Source organism: Calliphora vicina, chromosome 5 (genome assembly GCF_958450345.1).
Source record: "Calliphora vicina chromosome 5, idCalVici1.1, whole genome shotgun sequence".
NCBI classification, from domain to species: Eukaryota; Metazoa; Arthropoda; class Insecta; order Diptera; family Calliphoridae; genus Calliphora; species Calliphora vicina.
This window is the reverse complement of record NC_088784.1, coordinates 12,945,254-12,971,662: the sequence shown is the minus strand read 5'-3', so window position 1 is coordinate 12,971,662 and position 26,409 is coordinate 12,945,254. Positions and strand designations below refer to the sequence as shown.

At 28.9% G+C, this 26,409-nt stretch overlaps 1 long non-coding RNA gene across 2 annotated transcripts in view; it reads right to left on the bottom strand.

The window, feature by feature from the left end:
* LOC135959936 (uncharacterized) overlaps positions 1 to 26,021 on the bottom strand; it is a 186,320-nt gene extending 160,299 nt beyond the window's left edge. For both annotated transcript variants that reach the window (XR_010576564.1, XR_010576565.1), the window contains exons 1-4: positions 25,827 to 26,021; positions 25,527 to 25,570; positions 25,366 to 25,470; positions 3,112 to 3,138 (exon numbers count right to left, since the gene is read on the bottom strand). This is a non-coding gene — a long non-coding RNA (uncharacterized LOC135959936). The remainder of the gene's footprint in view (positions 1 to 3,111; positions 3,139 to 25,365; positions 25,471 to 25,526; positions 25,571 to 25,826) is intronic.
* Positions 26,022 to 26,409: the final 388 nt, after the last annotated feature.

Genomic DNA, 26,409 nt, shown 5'->3' with positions numbered 1-26,409 from the left:
CACAATTTTATCTTTATCAACTGATCTTCTGTCACTAGAATCGAAAATATCGATAAGCTCAATCGAATCATGCGATTGGAAGCAAATTGCTATTGCGAATCCGTTTGCTCTGTAGTTACGGAACTTAATCAAAGGTTTAATTGACAATGCAGATACATAGATGTTGTTGCTTTCTAGCACCATTCCGTGGTATCATAATAAATCGTTTAGTTTAAGTTTATAAGAAATGATATTGAATCCTATCACATCTCTAACAAAATGAAATGCTCACATAAATGAACATTTCAAAATCGAAAAGTTTTAATATAAAAAATGAAACAGACGAAAAATGTAAAACAAATTTAAAATGGTTGACATGGATCCGCACCTGTAAATGATTAAGTTGGATGTATGGAGGCAAATAAAACTGGAATCAGATGATCTTATCGCTTCGAAAATTTAACGTATCTCTTTCTGATAGAATTATTATTTCCATGATGTTTAAAAGTCGAATCTTTAGGGCTAAAATTGACAGATAATGTATTAAGTGTTTATATTTTATCTGCCCTACTAAGTAACATATTGAATCTAGTTGATATGAATATGGAACATAATAATGAGTGTCGATTATAAGTACTATTTGATAGGATGACGATTTTCATTGTTAGTTTGCTTTCTGGAACATATTAAGGAAATTGAAGCTCTAAATGCTATATTATATTAAATTCAGCAGTAATCCCCACTACCTTAAAGAATCATTCAAATTTTTATGATCATAGACTTGACATCATATTTAAGAAAGATAAATCTCAGGATGATAACTTGCTCTTGGAGTTTTGGTTATCAATGAAAAATTCATTTTTTTTAAAACAAACTCAAACTTGTCTGCAGATACACCGTAACCCTCAGATTAATCGTCTAGGTTATCGTGACACCCATTGCTGAATAGGAGAATACATCAGGTTATTATTAATTCATCTGCTTAGGGAATGCTAATTTGCTCTCAGAGTTCAAATGGAACTCAAGGCAGCTGTTTGGAATGAATATTTTAACAGATGTTCGTTATAGAACAGTGGAAAATCTAGACGACGCAGTGTCTCGTCTTTGTATTAAATTACTCAGACTCGCTAGAGCTTTCTTAGTATCCAATCAGTTCTAGGAGACAGTCCCGATCCTAAGAAGGGGGTCAATTGACCGTTTTGGATTACAATGAGACTGTCTGATAGCTGATACCTTGCTAGCTACTTAAATGGTTAATTGATCAGCTACATAAGTAGTTATTTTAACATGAAAATGTGCTAATTGATCTCAAATAGTCAGTTAAAGAGACAGACAGGTTACTTAGAGACAGTAAAGTGACAACAGACTTCAAGCAGTACGTTAATGTGACTACACCCTAGATTACTGAGAGACTCTTAAGAGATACTGACTTTAAGCTAGATTACCTGGGATGCACTACAAAGAGGACATTCGTGTCAAATTATCCAAAATATATGAATTGGAGCCAACCAACTAATTAGACAATAGTGGCAATTACTGCATATAAGGGATATATTGACTACTTACTTAACTGCTGGGATGTGGTTGAGTCGCTTACTGCTTACATTGCACTGATGAGATGAACGTTCCATGAAAAATGAGAATTTGTCTTTTTACTTGTGTGATTTCTCCCATACAATCTCAAACTAAGGATGTATAATTGTACAGGGAACTGATCTTAGAATATCTTAAGGAATATGATTGAAGATTTTGAATGTCATTCTTTAAGGCCTTTGTTTCTGACATGTTTGGAAACGTATTGATGAGGAGTCATTCCTTAAGGAGTCTGTTTCTTAGATGTTTGGAAACGTAGTGATGAAACTTAACCAATATGTAAAGAATTATGCCAAATCTAACGTGTTTATATCCGGAATTAATAAACTAACTCAAGGTAAGAGCCTGAGCAAACTTATATTTCAGAAATATTTAGAAAATGGGAGCAAATTACTACAATTTCTTCTCTTTAAAATTCTGATCGAAAAATAATATTCTAGAAACTTAAATACGGAATGACATGATAAATTTATATCAAATTTCTAATTATTTCTAAAATTTTCCTTGAAAAACTCTAAATTTGAATAACGTTACCACACTGATAAAAACACTATGTAGATTTATATAAGATTTATTCACACTAACCCAAAATGACCTATAAAACAAAGCGTTGCAAAATAATTAAAACTAAACATCAGTTAGTACAGTTAGTTGCCACACATTCGATTCGCTGGATTAAATTCTAAATTTCATTTACAATTTTTCCATTAATATGTATGTAAAACCAACTTGTAATTCTTATCAAATAATTTACATGTGATTTATATGATTTATTGATTTTCACATGATGATACATGTACCTTAAATAGAAAACATACTACATCTCTCCTAAACACATACGGTATTATGAAAATCTCCAGTAACAAATAATTTCATAATTTGACATTGAATAATGGTTTATAACATCAAGTAGTTGAGGTTGTGATAGTGGTTGGTTGGTTGTTTGGTTGGTGGTAGTATAATTTTTAATAAAACATATCAATAGTAACAAATTAAACCAACAATAAGGAAAAACTCATAATAAATCTTAGCCAATATACAGCAAAGCATATACATATTCAAACCATTTCCAGCCCCATTATTGGTTGGTGGGTACTACTAAAAATAAAGTAGGAACTTATGTAAAAAATAAAAAAAAGAATAGAATCTAAATCTCTCTCTCAAACTATTTAGTTAGTCGCAACAATGGCAAGCGGTAAATGGTGGTTTTGTGCTTTTGATGTGATTTATTTACCAAAACCAATGCAATTTTGTAATGCATTTTAGTTATGCACACAGATACACACTCACCACAGCAGTGTAATAAATACATACCAATACATACTCTCTCTTAGTTTTTGGTATCAATACAACACACATTTTATCGCTGGTTTGATATGATTCGTTGATTTTGCTTGAAAATCCAAAAAAAAAACGTATTTTTCGGGGGAAAACATTGAAATATTGAGTCAAATATAAAATTAATGATGTGATTAAATGAAAGAGCTATGAAACAGAAAAGGAGCTAATAATAATAATATTTTTTAAAAATAAACTTACCAGAAATTTAAAGAAATTAGGTGGTATCTAGAAAGAAAAACAAAATTTAAAACATTAGTTTATAAATTAAATATAAAAAAGGTTTAACATGTAGCAGAGTTATATATACCCTTCATGAAATTATACTTTAAAATTAAACTTTTTTTTTTAATTTTCAGAAAAAAATTTTTTTTAATTTTTTTTGAAACAATTTTTTTAACAAAAAAATTTTTTTTTTGATAAAATAAATAATTCGGGGTAAAAAATATTTTTCCCGGTTTTGACGAATTGTAGGTCCGACTTTGGTCTTATATACGCCTTTGCAAAGGTCTTTGAAATATCTATTATTGGAATATATATGTATTGTCTATATTAATGACTTAGTAATCCATATATAGATAAAACAAGTAAGAAAGTATGATCGGTCAAGCCCGACCATATAATACCCTACACTAAGTAAAAGAGCAAAAACATTTTTCTTTTAAAATTTAAATAATTTATATTTTTGAGTGATTTTCTGAAGTGGGCCTTATATGGGGGCTATGACCAATTATGGACCGATCACCATGAAATTAGGTCATGTGATTTATGTCTATATTAAAGTTAACTATGTTGAATTTTGTGTGTATACCATCATTTTTAAGCGATTTATTTATCAAATAAAATAAAACTATTATTTTTATTTTGAATCATCCTAAGTAAAATATGTTTTTGAAATAAATAAAAGAATTCAAATGTATTTTATTTAGTGGTTACGTCTTTTTCGTCAAATATTTGTCTTGTGTGACCCTACCTTAAGTCGATCGGTATACTTTAAAGTGGGTGTTAGACTAATATTTTTGGGCGTTACAAACATCTGCACAAACGCATAATACCCTCCCCACTATGGTGGTGAAGGGTATACAAATCGAGGTTGTCCCGGGTTTTTCCTTACAAAATCGGACTACAAATGGCTGTGATCATTTGTAGTCCGATTTTGTTGATTTCGAACTGAGACGGAAGAATACCCGATATATTGATATTTGAATCATGTATGTAAGTTAATTGGGGGCTACGGAAAGTTGATTTCAACATACACACGGACATGGCTATATCGACTTCCCTATCTAAAAGGATACAGAATATATATAATTTATGGGGTGGAAATGAAAAATTAAATGGTGAAGGGTATAAAAATATACATTGGACATTTTGGGTATTTTTGAATGTTGGCTGGGAATTAAAAAATAACTTTCTTGACTTTAAGGCTTAATATAAAACTTGTAGAGTTTATAAATAACTAAAAAACCTCAAAGATTAAGTTGGGAAAAATTTCTGGGATTTTTATTTTCAAAATAGGAATTTAAATTTGTTTCTACGTAAGAATATGGAATTTTCATTAAAAAATTTTAACTATAATATAAGTGGGCATTTTGGGGATTTCTTAATGTGTAATGGGAATTTAAAAAACTAATGTTATAGATCTAATGGAGTGATAATTATGACTTTTGTAGTTTATAAGATACTAAAATCTGAAATATTAAAGTGGGGACATTTTCTGGGATTTTTATTTTCCAATTGGGAATTTAAATTTTTTGACCAAATTTATATTCTACGTACGATAATAGAATTTGCATTATAAAATTTAAACAAATTAAATAATAATATAAGTGGGCATTTTGGGGATTTCTTAATGTGAAATGGGAATTAAAAAAATAATGTTTTTGACTTAATAAAGTAATAATTATGTTTTTTGTAGTTATTAAGTTATTAAAATCTCAAAGAATAAGGTGGGGAAATTTTCTGGGATTTTTATTTTCAAAGTGGAAATTAAAATTTTTTAATGAAATTTATATTCAACGTTCAAAAGTGGAATTTTCATTATAAAATTTCAAAAATTTTAACAATAATAAAAGTGAGCATTTTGGGGATTTTTTAATGTGTAATGGGAATTTAAAAAAACTAAAATTTTTGCCTTAATAAAGTGATAATTTTGTTTGTTATAGTTTTTAAATAACTAAAATCTCAAAGATTAAAGTGGGGAAATTTTTTTGAGTTTTTATTTTTAAAGTGGGAATTTAAATTTTTTGACCAAATTTATGTTCTACGTGCAAAAATGAAATTTTCATTATAAAATTTTAAAAAATTTTAACAATAATATAAGTGGGCATTTTGGGGATTTTTTAATGTGTAGTGGGAATTTAAAAAAACTAAAATTTTTGCCTAAATAAAGTGATAATTATGTTTTTTGTAGTTTTTAAATACCTAAAATCTCAAAGATTAAGGTGGGGATTTTTTGGGATTTTTATTTTCAAAGTGGGAATTTAAATTTTTTGAACAAATTTATATTCAACGTACAAAAATGGAATTTTCATCATAAAATTTAAAAAAATTTAAAATTAAAAAAGTGGGCATTTTGGGGATTTTTTAATAAATAATGGGAATTTGAAAAAATAACATTTTTGCCTTAATAAAGTGATAATTTTGTTTGTTGTAGTTTTTAAATAACTAAAATCTCAAAGATTAAGGTGAGGAAATTTTCTGGGATTTTTATTTTCAAATTGGGAATTTAAATTTTTTAATCAAATTTAAGTTCTATGTGCGAAAATGGAATTTTCACTAAAAAATTTTAAAAATTTAAACAATAATAAAAGTGGACATTTTGGGCATTTCTTAATGTATAATAGGAATTTGAAAAAATAAAATTTTTGCCTAAATAAAGTGATAATGATGTTTTTTGTAGTTTTTAAATAACTAAAATCTCAAAGATTAAGGTGGGGAAATTATTTGGGCTTTTTATTTTAAAATTTGGAATTTAAATTTTTTGACGAAATTTATATTCTACGTAAGAAAATTAAATTTTCATTATAAAATTTTAAAAAATTTTAACAATAATATAAGTGAGCATTTTGGGGATTTTTTAATGAATAATGGGAATTTGAAAAAATAACATTTTTGCCTTAATAAAGTGATAATGATGTTTTTCGTAGTTTTTAAATAACTAAAATCTCAAAGATTAAGGTGGGGAAATTATTTGGGATTTTTATTTTCAAAGTGGGAGTTTAAATTTTTTTACCAAATTTATATTCAACGTACGAAAATGGTAATTTTGTTTGTTGTAGTTTTTAAATAACTAAAATCTCAAAGATTAAGGTGGGGAAATTTTCTGGGATTTTTATTTTCAAAGTGGGAATTTAAATTTTTTGACCAAATTTATATTCAACGTACGAAAATGGAATTTCCATTATAAAATTTAAAAAAATTAACATTAAAAAAGTGCACATTTTGGGGATTTTTTAATGAATAATGGGAATTTAAAAAAAATTAAATTTTTGCCTAAATAAAGTGATAATTATGTTTTTTGTAGTTTTTAAATAACTAAAATCTAAAGATTAAGGTGGGGAAATTATTTGGGATTTTTATTTTCAAAGTGGGAATTTAAATTTTTTGACCAAATTTATATTCATCGTACAAAAATGGAATTTTCATTATAAAATTTAAAAAAATTTAACATTAAAAAAGTGGGGATTTTTTAATGTGTAATGAAAATGGAATTTTCATTATAAAATTTAAAAAAATTTAACAATAAAAAAGTGGGCATTTTGGGGATTTTTTAATGTGTAATGGGAATTTAAAAAAAATTAAATTTTTGACTAAATAAAGTGATAATGATGTTTTTTGTAGTTTTTAAATAACTAAAATCTCAAATATTAAAGTGAGGAAATTTTCTGGGATTTTTATTTTCAAATTTGGAATTTTAATTTTTTGACGAAATTTATATTTTACGTGCGAAAATGGAATTTTCATTATAAAATTTAAATGGGGTGATACTTATGACTTTTTTTAGTTTTCATGTTACTAAAATCTCAAATATTAAAGTCTGTAAACATTTTTGGGGATTTTATATTTCAATTTGGGAATTTTATTTTTTTTTTCTCAAACTTTACTTTTGTAATAAATAACTAAGTTATACTAAATAAGATTCGACTGGGCTGCTAAATTTAAAAACTATATTTGGAGTTAGCAGGTTTTGAAAAAAATGGACTTAACAATTTAGCATAACTTAACATAAATAAGATTCTAAAACACTGTAAAGGGCTTTTCCAAGAAACCTTAGCTATTGTTTAGTTAAATTATTCTGTAGTTTTTTTTAACCAAAATTTCTATAAAAAGCAGACTTAGCTTGTTTATACTCTAAGCTACAAATTTATTTTTGAAGAAAAATCAATTTGTTACAATTTCTTTTTTCTTTATTACATTTCATCTTCCATTGTTCATACTCTCTTTAAGCATTCATTCTATACATTTAATAATGACATTGTCAGAAACAATGACAATGTCAAAATGAGATTTATACCTTTTTTGTAAATATCACGTGCCAACGGAAGCTAAAGCTTCCGTCTTTCCGTTCTACAGGTTGCCACCGCAATATGAACAAAAGATGAACAAAAAAAAAATATGAAAACAAAAAAAAAACTCATAACGAACGATTTAATGCAGTTTAGCAGGCGGCATTTTAAGCTCAAATCAAACAAAGTCTATGAAATAATGAAAATTTCAAATACAATTTTCTAAATTTTGTCATGTTGTTGCTGCTATCAAACCGTTAAAGTAGCATTAAAAGTTGGTGTATTAAGTTAAGTTGGTTGTAATCTTTTTTTAATTAAATGATTTTAGCTCGTTAATCTCTTGTAAAAGGTAAATGTATTTGAAAATAGATTTAAGTTGGAAAATAGTTGGAAAATGTTAACGTGATTTTTAGACAAGATTTTAAACTGAAAATTTGACTTGAAAATAGTAAAGGTTCTTCCCCTACCGTTTTTTACCCTACTCTTCATAAACAATTTTAACCGTCCAAGGTGATTTGACAAAACAAACTGAATAATGACAGCCACTTCGACAGATGTAGCTTCAACAATATGGCCGCTATCAACTCTATTGGCAGATCGCAGGCACGGGTCCAGTTCAACCATTTGGGGGGGGGAGTGTGTTTTTAAACATTAAAATTTGTTCTACATTTTTCATATTTTTTTTTTCTTTTTTATATAAAAACTTTTCGGTTTTGGGAGGGGAAAATTTATATTTCATTCCTTCTGGATCCGCGCCTGACAGACCCTTTACATATTAATCAAGCTAATGTTACAAAATTCTTTAAAATTAATATTTCTTATAAAATTTTCCACTTCTATTAAATATCTAACACCTTCCTTTTGTTTATCATTCCTTGAAATTTAACTGATCTTTACCAAGATCTTCATTTAATTTCACTTTAATTTTAATTATGCGTTCTATTATAATTTCTAAATCAAGCAGAAATTTCAAATTAACATGTTTTGGTTTTAACACCTGTAATTATGAATGTATTGTTTAGATATTTTCTCATAGATATGATGATTAGGGTTGAAAGTGGAAAATTTCTGTTAATTTCTATTTATTTGATGAACTGTCATGGTTTAGCGCCTTTAAAGGTGATCGAGATAACCCAAGCGTATAGGTGTCGAAGAGCCAATACACTTGAGAGATTTTTAATTTAAGAATTCTTATATTTATATTGTTGGCGTTGTGCCATAAAATTTTGTAACACTTTAACCATAAGATAATAAATTTATTTGTATAATCAATTAGACATTTTTAGTATTTTAAATTATTGATTTCAAAGAAAGTTAAAAAAATTCTTGATTAACAGAATAAATTAGACCCAGACAAGTTTTAATTTAGATTTTAGGCTAAATAACATAGTTTTAAAAAATTTATGGAAATAACTTCAAAAAAAATTTTAGAAGTTTTAATATAAATCTTTTAATTAGCTTAGAATGTAAATGTGCTAAATCAATTTTTTTTTGGATAATTTTAGATTTTAAAACGAAACGTTAGCATAATTATAAATATAACTTTTGGTTTATTCTCCTGCAAAGATCTATAGTTACAGTGTTATTTCAGAGGTTTTTAGTAGATAATCAGCCCAATTATGAATAAAAAATTCCCCGGGAGTTTTTCCCATTGGATTTGAATAGGAAAAAATTGGTAAAGGGAAAAAAACTCCCGGTGAATTTTTATTCATAATTGGGCTGAATATGTTAATTTCGCCCTCGGTAACCTCATTATTAGCTCCTCAAAACATTATGATTCATTAAAAGATCAATGGACCAAAAGGTAAAGACATGAAATTTGGATTATGGATACCCCTCTCCATGGGTCTACATAGGAAAGGGTATCTATAATCCAAATTTCATGTCTCTACCATTTGGTCCATCGATCTTTTAATGAAACGGTGGATTTTCTTCTCTCCATTTGCCATTCTCTAACGCAGCTAACTAGGTCAACATCAAGTTTGTTTCAATATTATATTCAGATGTATTTTTATGGTTGCTAAGAATTAATAAATGTTTTAGGAGCTAATAATGAGGCTACCGATGCCGAAACCAACGCATTATTTAATGAAAATCTCGAAGAGGGGACTTTTGGAAATTCATCTAAGCTAACAAAGCTACAAAAAACATTTAAAAGGAATCTTCTACTTAAAAAAATTAACTTTGAAATTTGAACGCTTTAGGGAAGAAAACGGATAAAAATTAAGTTTTGGTACTTTTTGGGCACCCTATGTATCTTTAAAACCAATAAACATAGAAATAACTTTCAAATCGTATTGTTTACTTATTAAAAAATAATAAATACAAGTTTGGTACTTTTTGGAAATTCGATCAATTAAGGTGTAAAAATTGTAGTTATTTTTGGTACATTTTTCCATAAATTGACAGAGACATATGAATATTTTATTATGACCTGCCACTACATTTCTAAAATTTATATAAATTCAATGGGAACAAAAAAGTACCAAAAACGGGTAAAAACGTGAAAACACATTTTATTCGAAATTATTAAGTAAATTTTGATATAATTTTAAACTTATTTCCTGCAATCATACAAAAATTAACTAACAGGTTGTTATTTGGAACTCCAGTGTGAAGGTGTGGATAAATCCTATGCAAATCAAACAGTGATCACTCATATTTTATACCAAAAATCGATTTTTAGTACAAAGAACTCAAATATCTTGTAGACAAATCAGTTTGGTACTTTTTCTAAAATACAATATGAATACAGATTCAAATCGTTTGAGACATATCTGTATCACAAAAGATATCCGCAAAATGGAGTATTTTGAAAATTCAAACTTGTCGGGTGTTAAGGAGTGAAATAGGAAATTGGTACTTTTTCTCCTAATGGTACTTTTTTAATATTTTTAATTATTAAACTTATTGACATAAAAGTTAGCCGATTTGCATCAGAATGAATTTAGAAACAATCATAGGCTGAACTTATGGTATTTTTTTGTGAATAATGGATTAATTATTGGTACTTTTTCTTTATTCTTCATCAAAGTCTAAAAGCGAAGATGAAAACAATGGGTGTTTCGACGTTTTTATTTGACATCATAACTGTTTATAACTTATTTGTTATTAGATAAACCCAGGCAGATAGCGAAGTCGATATAGGCATTTACGTTTCTCCGTCTTCATGTTGAAATCAACTTTCCGAAGCTACCAACCAAATAAAATACATAAAATCGAGCAAATCAGCCCACAAATGGCTGAGATATAAGCAAATAACCGCAACTACATCGATAATTTTCACCAAATTGTTTTTGACAAATTAAACTTGTTCTTAACATTCTAGAACATCTCCTAAACTATCTGTTAAATAATATTATTACCATTAGTACAATAGTAAACTTAAATAGGCGATTTAGATCACACCCACTTGCCGCAATATATGAAACAATTTTTAAAGTTTTCAAAGGGGCCAAGGTTTGTGGAACATCTCAAGAGTAAATATAAGCTTTTTATAGAAGTATTTGGTATTGATGAAAACCTTAGGACTTGAAAATTAATATTTTAGTGAAATGGGAAAATTTTGAAATTTTTTGGCGGGGCCTTAAAGTTTTTTTCGTTATCGTGCTATTTTTGGACTTGAAAATTTTTGTTTTGATTATTTTTATGATAAACAAATGAAATAAGAAATAAAATGCAAAAAAACAATTATTTTTCAATTAAAAGTAACATTTTTTTTAAATTTATTTTTTTGAAAAACAAGTTTTTGTTAAAATAAAAATATAAAAATTCAGTAGAAAAACATAACATTACGATCAAAACAAAAATTTTCAAGTCCAAAAATAGCACGATAACGAAAAAAACACATATTTCACTTTTTAAGGCCCCGTCGCATAGGGAAGGCGTGGTCGTAGGGGCGTAAAATTTTACACTAGTTATACTCAAGTCCAATAGAAAAAAATTAGCAGGTACCCCTTATGGCTTAGTTTCCTTTTAAAATCAAATTTCGATTAGTACTATTGAAATTGACAAGGTTTTTTATGGTTTTAGAATTTTGGGGTCATTTTAACCCCAGGTGCTATTATGGGTTAATTTTAATTTTTCTGTTGTTTTTATAAATACTAGACTTTGTGTTATATTTTTCTTAAGTTTCATCAAAATTGGTCCAAAAATATATAACATTTCGCTATCTTTCCATGATAAATTTGAAATATTGAAAAATTTGACCTTTGACCTTCACGATTTAAGAGTTAAAGTTTTCCGATTTTAGTAAAACTTTCAGACTATATATTTTAAATTACCTGGACAATATTATTCTGAATAGCTTTTACTTAAAAATCATAACAGTAAGGAAATTCGGCTCATTCGCCAAAATATGGCTAAAATATTAGTTTTTCTCGAAAATCTCAAAATTTAAATCGCTGGTACGGAAAAACTATATTTTTTATTGTCATACTTTTTTCATATTTTTATTCCCTTTATGTTCTCAATAAATCCCAATGTGATGATCAAAAAATTCTGAAATTTGTTTAACAAAATTTTTAAAAATTTGAATTTGGAGTTTTGAAACTGCCTTTAAAAAAAATAAATTTGTTTGGTTATACCTGCGAATAGGTTAACGGTATCCTACGAAGACATATGGATATATTCTAAGTAAAAATAAGCTTTTATTTTAATATTTCTCAAAATACCTTTTGTTTCTACATTTCATTTCTAGTGGCCTTAGACACGTTTATGGCCTGGCAATTTTTTAATAACTTTAAAATTTTTTAACCAATTTTTGTCTTTTATATCTTATTAGAACGACAATAACACAAAGTAGTTATTTAATGGCAAAATTTTTACAAAAACTGAAAAAATTCATTTTTCCCATAGTAAATGCACCTCAAAACTAAATCGATAAGTCGGCACGGGTTGCCCTTCTTAGAACAAGATAAATTTTTTTGTGGTGGTATTTTAGGTCATTTCGAAAGTTTTCAGCGTACCGTCTCAACATTTCAAAAAATTTAATTCTAAGCGTCACTCTATTTTAGAGTAGCCAAGGAAGTAAAAAAGTGTTCAAATTTTGTTCAATATCGCGAGTTCACGGTACAAACATGGAGCTTTGACTTTTTAGAATTTTCTACTCAAACCTACAATTTTTTTTTATAAAATTGGCCAAGTTTGGATAGGTCTTGAAGGTATTGTGCCCGCCGAATTTTACTTACACGATTTTGCATTAAGTTCTCTTTTCGAATCATATAAAAACTTTATATAGTCCCGAAGAAAATTATTTTCTACAAAAGAAAAAATAAATGGGGCTTTTTGGGAAAAAACTTAAAAAATACGGCCCTTTTTACATGTTTCAAATTTGGATTCGTGTAACTTTTTATAGGGGCGAGATAACTATAAGCAAGTTCTTTTTAAATTATTTCGACCCTCCGTAGGCCCGCCATATCTAAAAAACCAAAAAAAAGATCGAGCAAAATTAAAAACAAAATTAATCTATAAGCTAGCGTATTTTTTGTAGACCGCCTCAAGAACTAATTACATTTTCAATTTCACAAATGGATTTTTGTGATTTTTTTAAAAATGTGATATCACCCATTCTGTCTGCGAAGCTGAACAACTGTATATCAAATCGAAAACATCTCGACTTCAACCTTGTGAAATTTCATTACGATATCTCCAATAATTCCCGAGACACCGAAGGAATAACAAAAAATGCACTTGCTGCTACTTTTGAAGTGATGAAAATGTTATTTATAAAAATACAAATCCAGCGAAATTTACCATAAATCTGCATAGAAATTTCCATTGTTAAATATTTCATTTGAATTTCTATATTTTATAACTAAATTAAATAAATATTCGAATTATTTAGCATAATTTAAAGAATTTTGAAAAAAATAAAAACACCCTTTCCAAGTCTTTAATAACGATAACAACTCAATTTGAAGCTGTTTAAAAAACTCGTAAATTCCAAAATATCCAAATACAAACCTATAATCAAAATGTTTAACACATAATCAAACCATAATCAAAAACCACTTAATTATAGTTTGAATTTTAAACGGAACCAAACACACGCATATTTAACACACACTAAAACCTATAATTTCGCCATAATTTCCACAGAAAAAACAGAAAATAAAAATATATTTTAAAGTATCTCTAATGAATTTGTATGGCATATTAACGCATTAATTTAAAACAATTTGCCAACACCTTATAAACAACAACTGGTACCACCTACCCAGGCAGGCAGCCAGCCAGCCAAACAGCTAGCAGAGACGGACGGAAATGTATGGATTTTAAAAATGTTTGTTTATGACAAGAAGTGATTTGATTTTCTTGTACAAAATTTGAACATCTGATCGAAGAAGCTCTTGGTTGTTTCTATGTTTTCTAAGAGAAGAGACAATATCAGATGTTAAGTATTTAAAATTTTGTCAAATATTTAAGCGCTGCTAAACTAATTGGCAACGCCACGGCAGGATATTTACTCTCTTTTAGTTTCCCTTTGCTGATTTTCTTTCTTTTTCACAAATATGCGTTGATAATCGATCTTTGGTTTTGATGACTTCATTGATTTCAATACAAACGATCATAGGCAAACTGAAACGTTTAAACAACACAAAACAATTCGCCCACTAGGTGGCTGAAATGTTAACAAAATGTCTTGGTATTCATAATTTTAAAAGACAAGAACTAGAGAAGACCACCTTACATTCAGGCGATCTTTTACAACAGTGAGTGATCAGCCAAACAATTGAGCGTTGTATAAATATGAGCGTAACAGTTCAATTAGCCACACCATGATCGGGCGACAAAAATGACAAAAACCGAAAATTAAATTCAAAAGACAAAAACAAGAAAAGAAAAGAAAATAGTAGTCAGTCTGTAAAAGAAACTACAGCCAGTAAATGTAAATGTTTGTAGAACCTCACACAGAGTTTAACTACCTTAATTTACATCGATATCTTTCTCTCCCTCCCTCTCTCTCTTTCTTATTTTTTATCTAGTTAAAACAGGTAGTAAAATGTCCTTCAATATTAGTATCCTGCCAGGAGTTTGTGGTTCTAGTGTTAATTGTTTGTTACTTTAGCTGAACTTATTACGCCTTAACAAGCTCTACAACTTAAACAGAGATCGCCCGTGGCGTTATGCTAGCCTATCCTAGCTAGTAACTGAAATTGACATTTAAATTTATGCCAAAATTCTAAGCGCAAATAATATGAAATTTTACGGCCACATTATTAGTGACAAAATTAACAAAAATTATATATTTGGTCGCTGTGGTTTAAATAACCTTTTTCTCTCTCTATCTCTCTTTCAGCTCTATAGCAAATAGAGAATCCTTAGATTCCCGTAGCCAGAAAACCAAGGTGTTTAAATTTGTTACGGCCAGCCATGAAGACCGCAATTATGACTGTGGTTGTCCTGGCCGCCAACTCCTAAACTGTCCTCGTTGTCCTTATATTTGTGGTAATTTTCTATTCTCTAGCTGTATTTAACAGTTTAGTAGGTTGTAAAATTTGTCCAACCCAAAAGTCAACATGATAATATCGCTGTGGTTTTTGTAGCAAAACCAAAGAAAAGCTGTGTCACAGTGACCACAAGAAATAGAAATGAAAATGTCTCTATATAAACTCGCCTGAATGTGGTTTGGAACCAAACCACGACAGATGTTTTTATTATTTGTATAGGCAAGGAGGCAAATTTTGCAAAAAATAACAACTCAACAGGTTGTATAGGCATTACAATTTTAGTGGAATATTAAAGTAGGAAGGTGTAATATTGCTGGTAATTTTCCCTTGACTAAAGAAAAAGAGGAGGTTATTATAGTCGGAAGTTTTCTTTTAAAGGATGTGTTATGACATGACATATTTATGTCGTCAAGAGAGGTGGTGACAATTTAACAGTGACCAAACAGTTTTGGAACGCAAATATACTTTTTAATCTAAGAATTTTGATATCGATCGACGTCGAAAAGATCGATTTGATATAGTTTGTTTTAACTAGAGGATTAGTATTCTCCTAAAACTTGCTAATGACTTGCAATTACTTAATAACACAAAAAAAAATTTAGCTAAAATTGTCTATAAAAGTGGCTAAAAAAGGGTAAAAAATGTAGCTAAATTTTTCTAAGCAAAAATCGCTCAAATTGTCTGTAAAAACAAGTAAGAAAGTAAGGTCGGTCAAGCCCGACCATATAATACCATACACTAAGTAAAAGAGCAAAAACATTTTTCTTTTAAAATTTCAATTATTTATATTTTTGAGTGATTTTCGGAAGTGGGCCTTATATGGGGGCTATGACCAATTATGGACCGATCACCATGAAATTAGGTCGTGTGATTTATGTCTATATGAAAGTTTACTATGTTGAATTTTGTGAGTATACCACCATTTTTAAGCGATTTATGCACGTTTAAGTGATTTTCGGAAGCGGGTCTATATGGGAGCTATGACTAATTATGGACCGATCGTAACAAAATTTGGTGACATGAATTTTGTATATATAAAACTTATTTGGAGCGCAATTTGTGGAGATACATTTATAAATTAAACATTTATGACCGATAAAGTCCAATTTCGGAAGGACATTTGTATGGGGGCTAGGTGAAATAATGGACCGATTTCAGCCAGTTTCAATAGGCTTGGTCCTTGGGCCGAAAAAATAATATGTACCAAATTTCATCGAAATATCTTCAAAATTGCGAACTGTACTCTACGCACAATGTTTACATGGACAGCCAGCCAGCCAACCAGACGGACGGATGGACATCGTTTAATCGACTCAGAAAATGATTATAAGTCAATTGGTATACTTTAAGGTGGGTGTTAGACACTATGGTGGTGCAGGGTATAAATATTTATAGAAAAAATGCCCTAAAATTTTTTATAGAAAAAAAATCGTTCAAATTTAAACAAGTAAGAGAGCTATATTCGGCTGTGCCGAATCTAACCCTTCACCAAATTATACTTCAAAATACAAATTTCAAATATTTTTATGTAAACAAAATTTATTTATTTTTTCCAGTTTTTTTTTAATTTTTTGTAAAATAAACTTTTTCGAATTGCTATTTTAATTTTCTTTTTAAAATTTAAAATTTTTTTTTTAAAATTTAAAAAAAAAAATTTTTTTTTTTTCAATTTTTTTTTTGTGAAAAAAAATTCGGGTTAAAATTTTTTTCCGATTTTGACCCAGGTCCAATTTACTATCGTCTTATATACGTCGTTGCAAAGGTCTTTGAAATATCTATCATTAGATATCCATATTGTCTATATTAATGACTTAGTAATCCAGATATACAGTGAGCGTCAAAAGTGAGTAAACACCAAAAATTATTTGATTTTTTTTAAGATAATAAAAATCCTAAAATCTATCCATCGATTAAAATTTAAAAGTTTCGATTTGATGGAGATTGAGTTGAATAATAGAATCGGTTCTGAAAAAAGAAGATTTAAGTCGGAATATAATGATTTTTATGATCTTAAAAAAATCAAAGAATTCACTGGTGTTTACTCACTTTTGACGCTCACTGTAGGTCAAAAATCGAGGTTGTCCTGGTTTTTCCTCATATCTCAGCCATTTGTGAACCGATTTAGCTGATTTTAAATAGGAAACTTTGGAAGTACGGCGTAGAAATATGGGGTACAGTTAGCACAACAAACTTAAAAATTATTCAACGAGTTCAATCTAAAATATTGCGAACTATTGTCAACGCAGAATGGTATATTAGAGATGAAGACATACATCGAGATCTAAACGTCAAACAGTAAAAGAAATTATCCGTATCAGCAGCATTAAACATACAACTCGTTTAACACAATATTCCAACATGGAACTCAGGCAGTTGCCGGCAAACGAAACCCTGGCACCCAGAAGACTTAAACGGTATACACCTTCAGAACTAGCTGAGCGATACTAAGGAAGACAAATGCTGTGTATAATAAAAAAATGTATAAATTACTTATCATTCTAAATTCGATTTAAGTTATCTTAGGTACTGATTTAAGATAATTAACACCCCACCTCTGTAAATTAAATTACTTATTGTCATTTTGTTGACAGGTGTAATAAAAAAGGGAAATTAAAAAAAAAATAGGAAACTTCTCGAAAGCATGTCTTACAGAATTATTGAAAATTTGGATCCCGAAGATATCTGGGGTCTTCAGAAAATTGATTTCAATTGACAGACAGATGAACATGGCTTAATCGACTCCGCTATCTATGTATAAGGATCCAGAATATATATACTTTATAGGGTCCGAAAATTATATTGTGGAAATTACAAATGGAATGACAAACTTTTATATATCCTTCTCACAAAGGTGAAGGGTATAAAAACGCCAAATATTTGTTAAGAAATATTGATTTTTTCATAGAAAAAAAATTTGCTAATAACTATATATTTGGCCGACTCACAAGGGGTCCTATCATGTCATATTGTCACAATGTCCTTATATTTCACAATGGTTAGAAAATGTTGTTATTGCCTTTCAAGCAAAAAATTTCCTAAAATAATACTACTACTCTGTTCGCTATTTATTATGTTATCGTAACCAACCAGCAGAGACCTGTGCCGAACACCTAAGGGTTGGTTATACCGAGCCGTCGAGTCGTGAAATATTAGGACATTGTAAAAATATAACATGATAGGACCAATTATTACACAAATTTTCAATACAAAAAGGTGGTAACTTTTTTTTAGAAAAAAATCGATGAAAATATCGCTAAAATTTTCTATCGAAAAAATTTGTTAAAAATTAAAAAAAACACATTTTCAATAAAAAAATTAATTTTTTTATAAAAAAGTGATAAATTTTTTTTAGAAAAAAAATCGCAAAAATCGCTAAAAAAAAAATTGTATAGCAAAAAATCGCTAACATTTTCTATAGAAAAAATTGTTAAAACTTAAAAAAACGCCAAAAAAATTATTTTTTTTATAGAAAAAAATTTGCTAAAAAAATTAATTTTTTTTATAGAAAACAATTTGCTAATAAAAAAAATGTGATACATTTTTCTTTAGAAAAAAATCGCAAAAAAAAATGTATGGAAAAAAATCGCAAAAATGTTTTATAGCTAAAAAATTGTTTATAGAAAAAACGCTAACATTTTCTATAGAAAAAATTGTTAAAACTTAAAAAAACGACAGATATTAAAAAAAAAATATTTTTTTAAAGAATAAAATTTGCTAAAAAAAAAAAAGCTAAAATTTTTGGGGGAAAAATCGCAAAAAAGTTTTATAGCAAAAATCGCTAAAAAAAAAAGTTTATAGCAAAAAAGCGCTAACATTTTCTATAGAAAAAATTGTCAAAATTGAAAAACACGCCATATATTTCCAAAAAAAAAAAAAAAATTTTTATAGAAAAAATTTGCTAAAAACATTCGCTAAAATTTTTGGGGGAAACATTTTTTTTCTGTAAAAAATGTTTATAGAAAAAAGGCTAAAATAGGTGTTAAATATTGTTTTAGAAAAAAATCGCTAAATTTCTATAAAAAAACATTTTCTGTGAAAAAATCTCTAAAATGTCGAATTTTTTGCATCATAAGGGGGAAGACTTGCTTTACTTATTTAAGTTGAAAAAAAGTGCCGCTGAAGTACACTGAAGCTTATGGCGAATGTGTTTCATCGGTTTCAACGTGAGAGAGATGGTTTGTGCGGTTTAGAAGTAGTGATTTTGACTCGAAAGAAAAAGATCGCCCAGGCCAACCAAAAAAGTTTGATGACCAAGAATTGAAGGCATTACTCCATAAAGATTTTTGTAAAACTCAACAAGAGCTTGCAAAATCATTGAGAGCTACTCATGCAGCAATATCAAAACATTTGCGAAATACAGGATTCATCCAAAAGCTGGGAAATTGGGTACCATACGAATTTGAGTTGAGAGACCGTTTTTGTATGCCTGAAATGCTGCTGAACTCTATAAAAGAAATGGATTCATTACAATAAACCGAAGCCCGGCCAACCGACACCAAAGCCAAATATCCATGGCGGAAAGGTAGTTCTCTGTATTTGTTGGGACCAAAAGGGTCCTACAGTGAACCTCAAAAGTGAGTAAACACCAACAAATATTTGATTTTTTTTAAGATAATGAAAATCCTAAAATTTATTCATCGATTAAAATTTTAAAGTTTCGGTTTGTTGGAGATTGAGTTGAATAATAGATTCGGTTGTGAAAAAAAAATTTAAGTCGGACTATAATGATTTTCATGATATATTATGAGCTGCTGAAATCTGCCCATTGGCCGAAAAACTCCCAGAATATGCGACCGGACATGAAACTGTAACATTCCATCATAATGACGCTCGACCACATCTTGCAATACCTGTTAAAAACTATTCAGAATGAAGTGATTGGGAAGTTTTGCCTCACCCGCTTTATAGATCAGACCGTGGCCCGTCCGACTACTATTTGTTTTTATCGATGCACTTTGGAACATAGAATCCGACAATGGTTTGATTCGTTCTTGACCACAAAATATGAGCAGATCTTTTGGCTTTGAATCCATATATTGCCAGAAAGATGGGAAAAGTCATAGCTAACAATGGCTAATACTTTGAATAAATTTATATTGTAGGTACAAATGTTTCAAAATAAAAGCAAAAAATTTTAAAAATCCCGAAAATATTGTATAGAAAACAAACCTAAAATTTTCTATAAGAAAAATCTACAACATATTCTATAAACAAAATGCTCAAATTTTCTATAGAAATAATGGCTTAAAGGTAATAAAAATAAACAATTTTCTATAGAAAAAATCGCCAAAATATTCCATAGAAAATAAAATCTCTCAAATTTTCTATTAAAATAAAAAATTGTCTATAAAAAAAAATCGCCAAAATTTTTAACTGAAAAAAATCGCGAAAATATTCTATTGGAAAAAGTGGCATCATTTTCTATATATAAAATATTGTTACGTTTTAACCTTTTCAAAACGTTTGGTTTATTTCCATTAAATAAACTGGATACTTTTGATTGCAAATAAAAGCCGTTTAGTAGTTTGAAAATTGTAACATTTCTTTATTTAAAAATGTACAACAACAACATAATTAAATAGTCACTCAATGTTTTTTATACACGTTTGCAAATTCGCAGAAATACAGACACACTTTATAATGTACACGAATTCACTTGAAAAATACAACACACTTTAAGGCACTCAGTTGATGTTTATTCGAAAAGCGTCTCTGATAAACTGACTCACGACTGTAATCTCTGCCACTATTTATAACACTGCCATCTGCACTCTAGATTGTTCTTTAACTGTCAAAATTCGAATATTCTAGATCTTACTAATACATACGCCATCTGTGGTGTACTTTCTACAATGTTCTTTAACTGAATATTCGAATTCGAATACAACGTTGCCAACTTACGATCAAATCAACTGAAAGCTTTTATTTAATAATGCCCACAAATATGTTACAGTTTGCTATTACAGCACTGTTATTTGAAAGATTTACTTTTACATCGTGTTGAAATTCCTAGCTGGAATTATTGTCGGCTATAAAAAACCAAGCGCCTTTTGAGCTCCAAGCTAATGATACTTTTCTATTTTCAACAAAAACTTAAATATCCTTTTCAAAAAATCTAAACAAACCTCAATTATTGATCGCTTTACAATTTCCATATGATACATACAAATCGGCATAGATGAATGAATAATTTAAATAAATAAATATCTTTTGTCTGGATTTATTTATTCAACTCCTCTACTCCATTTATAAACCAATAAAATTATAAACATGACCCAACAATTTTTGCGCCAAACCAACGGCTAAACTTCAAACGAATTCCCCCAAATATAGAAGACTAGCTAGCTAACTGCATTGTCTAAATAAAAATCAAACAAAAACTCCACAAAGAAAAGAATAAAAATAAAAAAAAACTCGTAACACTGGGTTAAGTTAATGCTCGTTTAACAAACCATTGTGTTAATGAGATAACCAGGAGAAACGTGAAGTGGAAGGGGCCTGAATATGGTCACAATTGTCATTCATGACTTTATTTAGTCTTTGGGTTAAAAAATAAATCAATAACAAAAAGAGAGAGAGACCAGTAAAGTTACTACTTGAAAAGAGTTGTAACTCAAGGCACAGTGGGTGTTCCTAACTAACAATATGAATACGAATGATGGTGTTTTTTTGAAATGGAAATTTAACATCAAGAGCAAGAAAATAAACGAAAACGTCAAAGGCAATCATTCAAAAATTATGACATCTTTAGAAAATTACAATACAAATCCATACATACATTTAAATGTATCTATTAACTCTCGACCACTACTGTTTTTTGTATCTCTGTTTGTTTGAGGGGCTTTCAAATTATTCATTTAATTTTTGGTTTTCATATGCAGCAAGTGATTTCACATATCCAATCTTTATAAAATGTAGCTGTGTGGCCTTTCACACAATAAATGACAAGTAGCCAAAATCCATCTATCATTTTTATTTTTATTTTCTGCTGTATGCGATCAAGTATTTATTATAATGAATTTTGTTTAAATGCCAAATATTGTACTACTACTGTATTTTATTTCTTTCTTTTTTTCGCAACAATCAAATTTTACGCCTTTCTTTTTTTGTTGTATGGAATTTAAGCTACCGGAATTGAATACACCAGCAGTAGCAGTTAGTTCATTTCTTGCTTAAATGATGGGAATATTTTTCAGCAGTTTTAAACAAAAACAAAAAAGTGAGAGAAAAAAAACGTTTGTAATTATTAAGTAATTATTTAAAAAACACCTTTTTCATGTCATGCAAAAATACGGAAAGAAAAAAAAACATGTTCTGTTGGTTTTTGACAGCAGATTTTTTTTTTGCTGTGGCTGGTGGTATGTTCGCAATTCCACACATGTTTATGGACCATTAACCCTCTAAGGAACTAATGATTTCTAAGGTACAAAGGTATTCGTAAGCCCTTTAACACAAATCGTGAGAAAGCAAGTAAGAGAGCTATATTCGGCGAATCTTATATAGCCTTCACCAAATTATACTTCAAAATAAAATTTTTTAATATTTTTAGGTAAAAAAAAAATTATTTTTTTGCCAGTTGTTTTTTGATTTTTTGGAAAAAAAATTTTCGGATTTTTTTTTAAAATTTAAAATTTTTTTTTCTTAATATTTATCAAAAAAAAATTTTGGTGAAAAAAAAAATTCGGGTTAAAAAATATTTCTTCCGATTTTGAACCATTGTAGGTCCAATTTGATATTTTATACGTCGCACAGTGGTTTAAAACCTTTTTTTTTGGAAATAATTCGGTATCTTGGGAACTATTAGAGATTTTGTTACGAAATTTCACATGGTTGGAGCTGAGGTGTTTTCGAGTTGATTTACGTTTGTTCAGCTTCCTAGCGCTAATGGGGGCAAGTACGTAGCCCCTCAAAGTTGGTCACATCGGGTCTCAATTTTTTTTAAAAAAATCGCCAAAAATCCATTTATGATCCGAATGAGCTAAAATTTTTAATATAAATAGTCCCACAAAAATACGCTTACAAGTGTAGGTTTTCTCTATTAGTTGAAGATATATTCAAGTTTATTGATTTATTTTTTTTAATTCTGCTCGATCTTTTTATGGTTTTTTAGATATGGCGGGCCTATGGAGGGTCGAAATTTATTTCTAAAATATCAGCTATTTTGGCGATAAAATTCTAAATAGAATAAAAACAACTTGCTAACAGTTATCTCTTCCCTATAAAAAGTTATACGCATCCAAAGTTGGAACTTGTAAAAAAGGACCGCATTTTTTACGTTTTTCCCCAAAAAAGCCCATATATTTTTTTCTTTTGTAGAAAAAAAATTTCTTCGGGACTATATATAATTTTTATATGATCCGGAAATATAACTTAATGCAAAAGCGTGTAAATAAAAACTTGGCTCACTTAAACGGACATACCACCCCCAGTCCTATCCAAACTTAGCCAATTTAAAAAAAAAAATCGGTTTGTATAACATGGTAAATAACGTCACAGTAGGCACTTTTCTAAAAAAAACTCAGTTTTTGGAACACATTTTCCCCGTTAGGAATTTTAGTATTTGAAAATAAAAAATTTCAAAAATTCTAATGCCATTGATTTAAGGACATGGCTTAATCGCCCTTCTCACGAAGATGAAGGGTATAAAAATCATCTAAGTTCCCACCAGTTTTAGGGGACTGTTCCGAACTAGTGATTTTACCTATCATTTAGGATGACTAGTTGCATAACTAGCTAAAGTGGATGTCCTAAGTAGGGGGTCAATTGACCCTTTTTGATTACAATGAGACCGTTTGATAGCTGCTCCAAAGTAGTCAACGCATTGGATTCACATACAACAATGGTTGTCACAAACATATGTATACATGTTTACTGTAACCATATATATGATTGATACAATCATGTGAATCGTAAGTTAACCATATTATGGTTACCACAATCATGTAAATAAGTACTGTGACTATAATATGGTTAAAAAAAAACGTTTAAAAATGTTGAAATGATTACTGTAAACATGCACAACTATATTTTTTTTCTCTGCGTGTAAGTTCTCAGCAGTTATGGGAGACTGTCCCGAGACTAGTGATTTTTCCTATCATTTAGAGTGACAACTAGTTACAAACAACTATCTTGTGGCTAAACAGGTGGTAAATAAACCCTTATTTATTGCAAAGAGACTGTCTGACAGCTGGTCCAAAGTAGTCAAAGCATTGGATTTGCATACCGGTTACAGAGTATTTACTAGCTACCTAACTGGTTACTTGATCAGCTGCATAACTAGTTATTTTAACATGTAGTTAAAAAGACATCACACAGACAGTGCAATTGCTGATTTTTTGTAAAACAAATCTTCCACCGACAACTTTCTAATAGATTACTTCTGATGGATAAAATAACAACTCTCTAAATTGCAGTAAAAAACATAAACTATTAAAGTGATTACACTCTAGGTTACTTAGAGACACTAAAGTGAAAGTTGACTTCACGCTAGAATACCTGGGTTATATAAAGTAGCCACTGCCCTTTTTCTTTGAAAAACTGCGGCTTAAAATATTTTCAAATCTATATATGTATATAAAAATTAAATGGTTCATTTTATTTGCAAATAAATAAGAACAGGCTGATGTGCGTGGGTTGGAAACTTGAAGAACTAACATTAGTAAATGCTACAGGGCGAAGCCGGGGCGATCAACTAGTTAATATATAAATCTAAAAAACATAAACGTTGTCTTCAAAATATGTAATTGTTTAGCAAAATGCCAATAACCTATGTTTTAAAGACTATATAAAAGATGGTTAGAAAAGTGACCACCAAACCGCAAAGAGTTAAGCAAGTAGCCAATGTACCTAGGCTGACTACAATTGATATATTATGGTTTATTTGCCATGTCCCACTCGTTCAACAATAGTGTATTCACTCAAATTTTTGTCATTTTATTTTTAGGCAAAAAACAATACATAACACAACACTATCTGCTGACAATGAACAAATCAAATGAATACGAAAATTTAATAGAATTGATGGATTTTGTTAATATTGCGAAATTTTCGTTAAAGAAAACTTTCTTAAGCATTAAGAAAACAGTTGTTTGTGTCTCCTGAACACTTAAAAGTTTTTGAGTTAATACAGTATTGTTGAGCGAGTGCGACATGTCAAATAACCCAAAATAAAAGTCAGCCAAGATACATTAACTACTTGCTAAACTCTTTGCGGTTTGGTGGTCAGTTTTCTAACCACCTTTTCTATAGTCTTTAAAACACAGTTTATTGGCATCTATTGGCATTTTTGAAGTCATCGTTTATGTTATTTAGCAAAACTTTGCCGTCAAGCTGCTCTGGTTACATCAATATATTCATTTCACTAAACATTTATGGCGGCAAATGATATAACGAAATATCAGGTTATTTTAAAGGGTTGTATTTAGATTATGGAGGATTTAAGAGTGTGATGATTTATATATTTGCAATTTTGTGGAACTATTTATGTATTAACTAACCTGGAATAATAATATTCATCTTCAAATTTGATTTATATTTACATTTACATTACATTTCCAAATTGTTAAAATTTTTAAAAGAATTCCAAAAATGAATATTTGTGGCTGTGGAAAGTCAACATATTAAAATAAATTTCACAAGATTTTTCTAACATTTTTACCAGCAATTTTTCCAAAAGAACCATCAAAGTTTTCTAGCAGCCGTCTAAGAAAGAAATTTCACAATTATTAGAAAAAACAATGGATGATTTGAGGCAACATAATTTTCTTTACAAAATGTCAAAATTTTTCTTCATAAATTTCTCAATATTATATTAAGAAACAACGATTTTGGCCTTTTATTTGAAAGAAACGTGTCAACCACTAGTATTCTATAAAAATTCATCTTGAACGTGCTATTTTATCTCGGGAATTTTGAAATCTTTGACATTTTGTTTTACTTTTTTGTTGAGAAAATTTACTTTTTCAAACTATTTGCATCATTTAGTAGGTTCAGCAATTTGTAACTGCAACACTTTAGTTCATTTGCCAACTAATTTTAAGCATTTTTTTGATTTAATGCCACACGAAAATATTAATTTTTATTCGATTTTTTTTTCTCAAATTATTTTAAATTCTTGCGTACTTCATACATCCGTTCATGACTAAAAAATATGAAAAATGTTTGTTGAAAAATTTTCGAAAACTGATATTTTTCATATAAGAAATATTTATTTCTCAGCCTACTATTGTGTTGGAAAAATTTTTAATAGAAAAATCAATAATAAACGTAAAGTAGGTATTTCATGGAAATTTTAGAAACTTTATTAGAATTTCTTGCAGAATTTACCATTTCCGAATTATATTTATGAAATAAAAATTGTCTTCTAGATATTTATACCCTTCACCTTCGTGAGAAGGGTATATATAAGTTTGTCATTCCGTTTGTAATTTCCACAATATAATTTTCCGACCCTATAAAGAATATATGTATATTCTGGATCCTTATAGATAGCGTAGTCGATTAAGCCATGTTCGTCTGTCTGTTGAAATTTTCTGAAGACC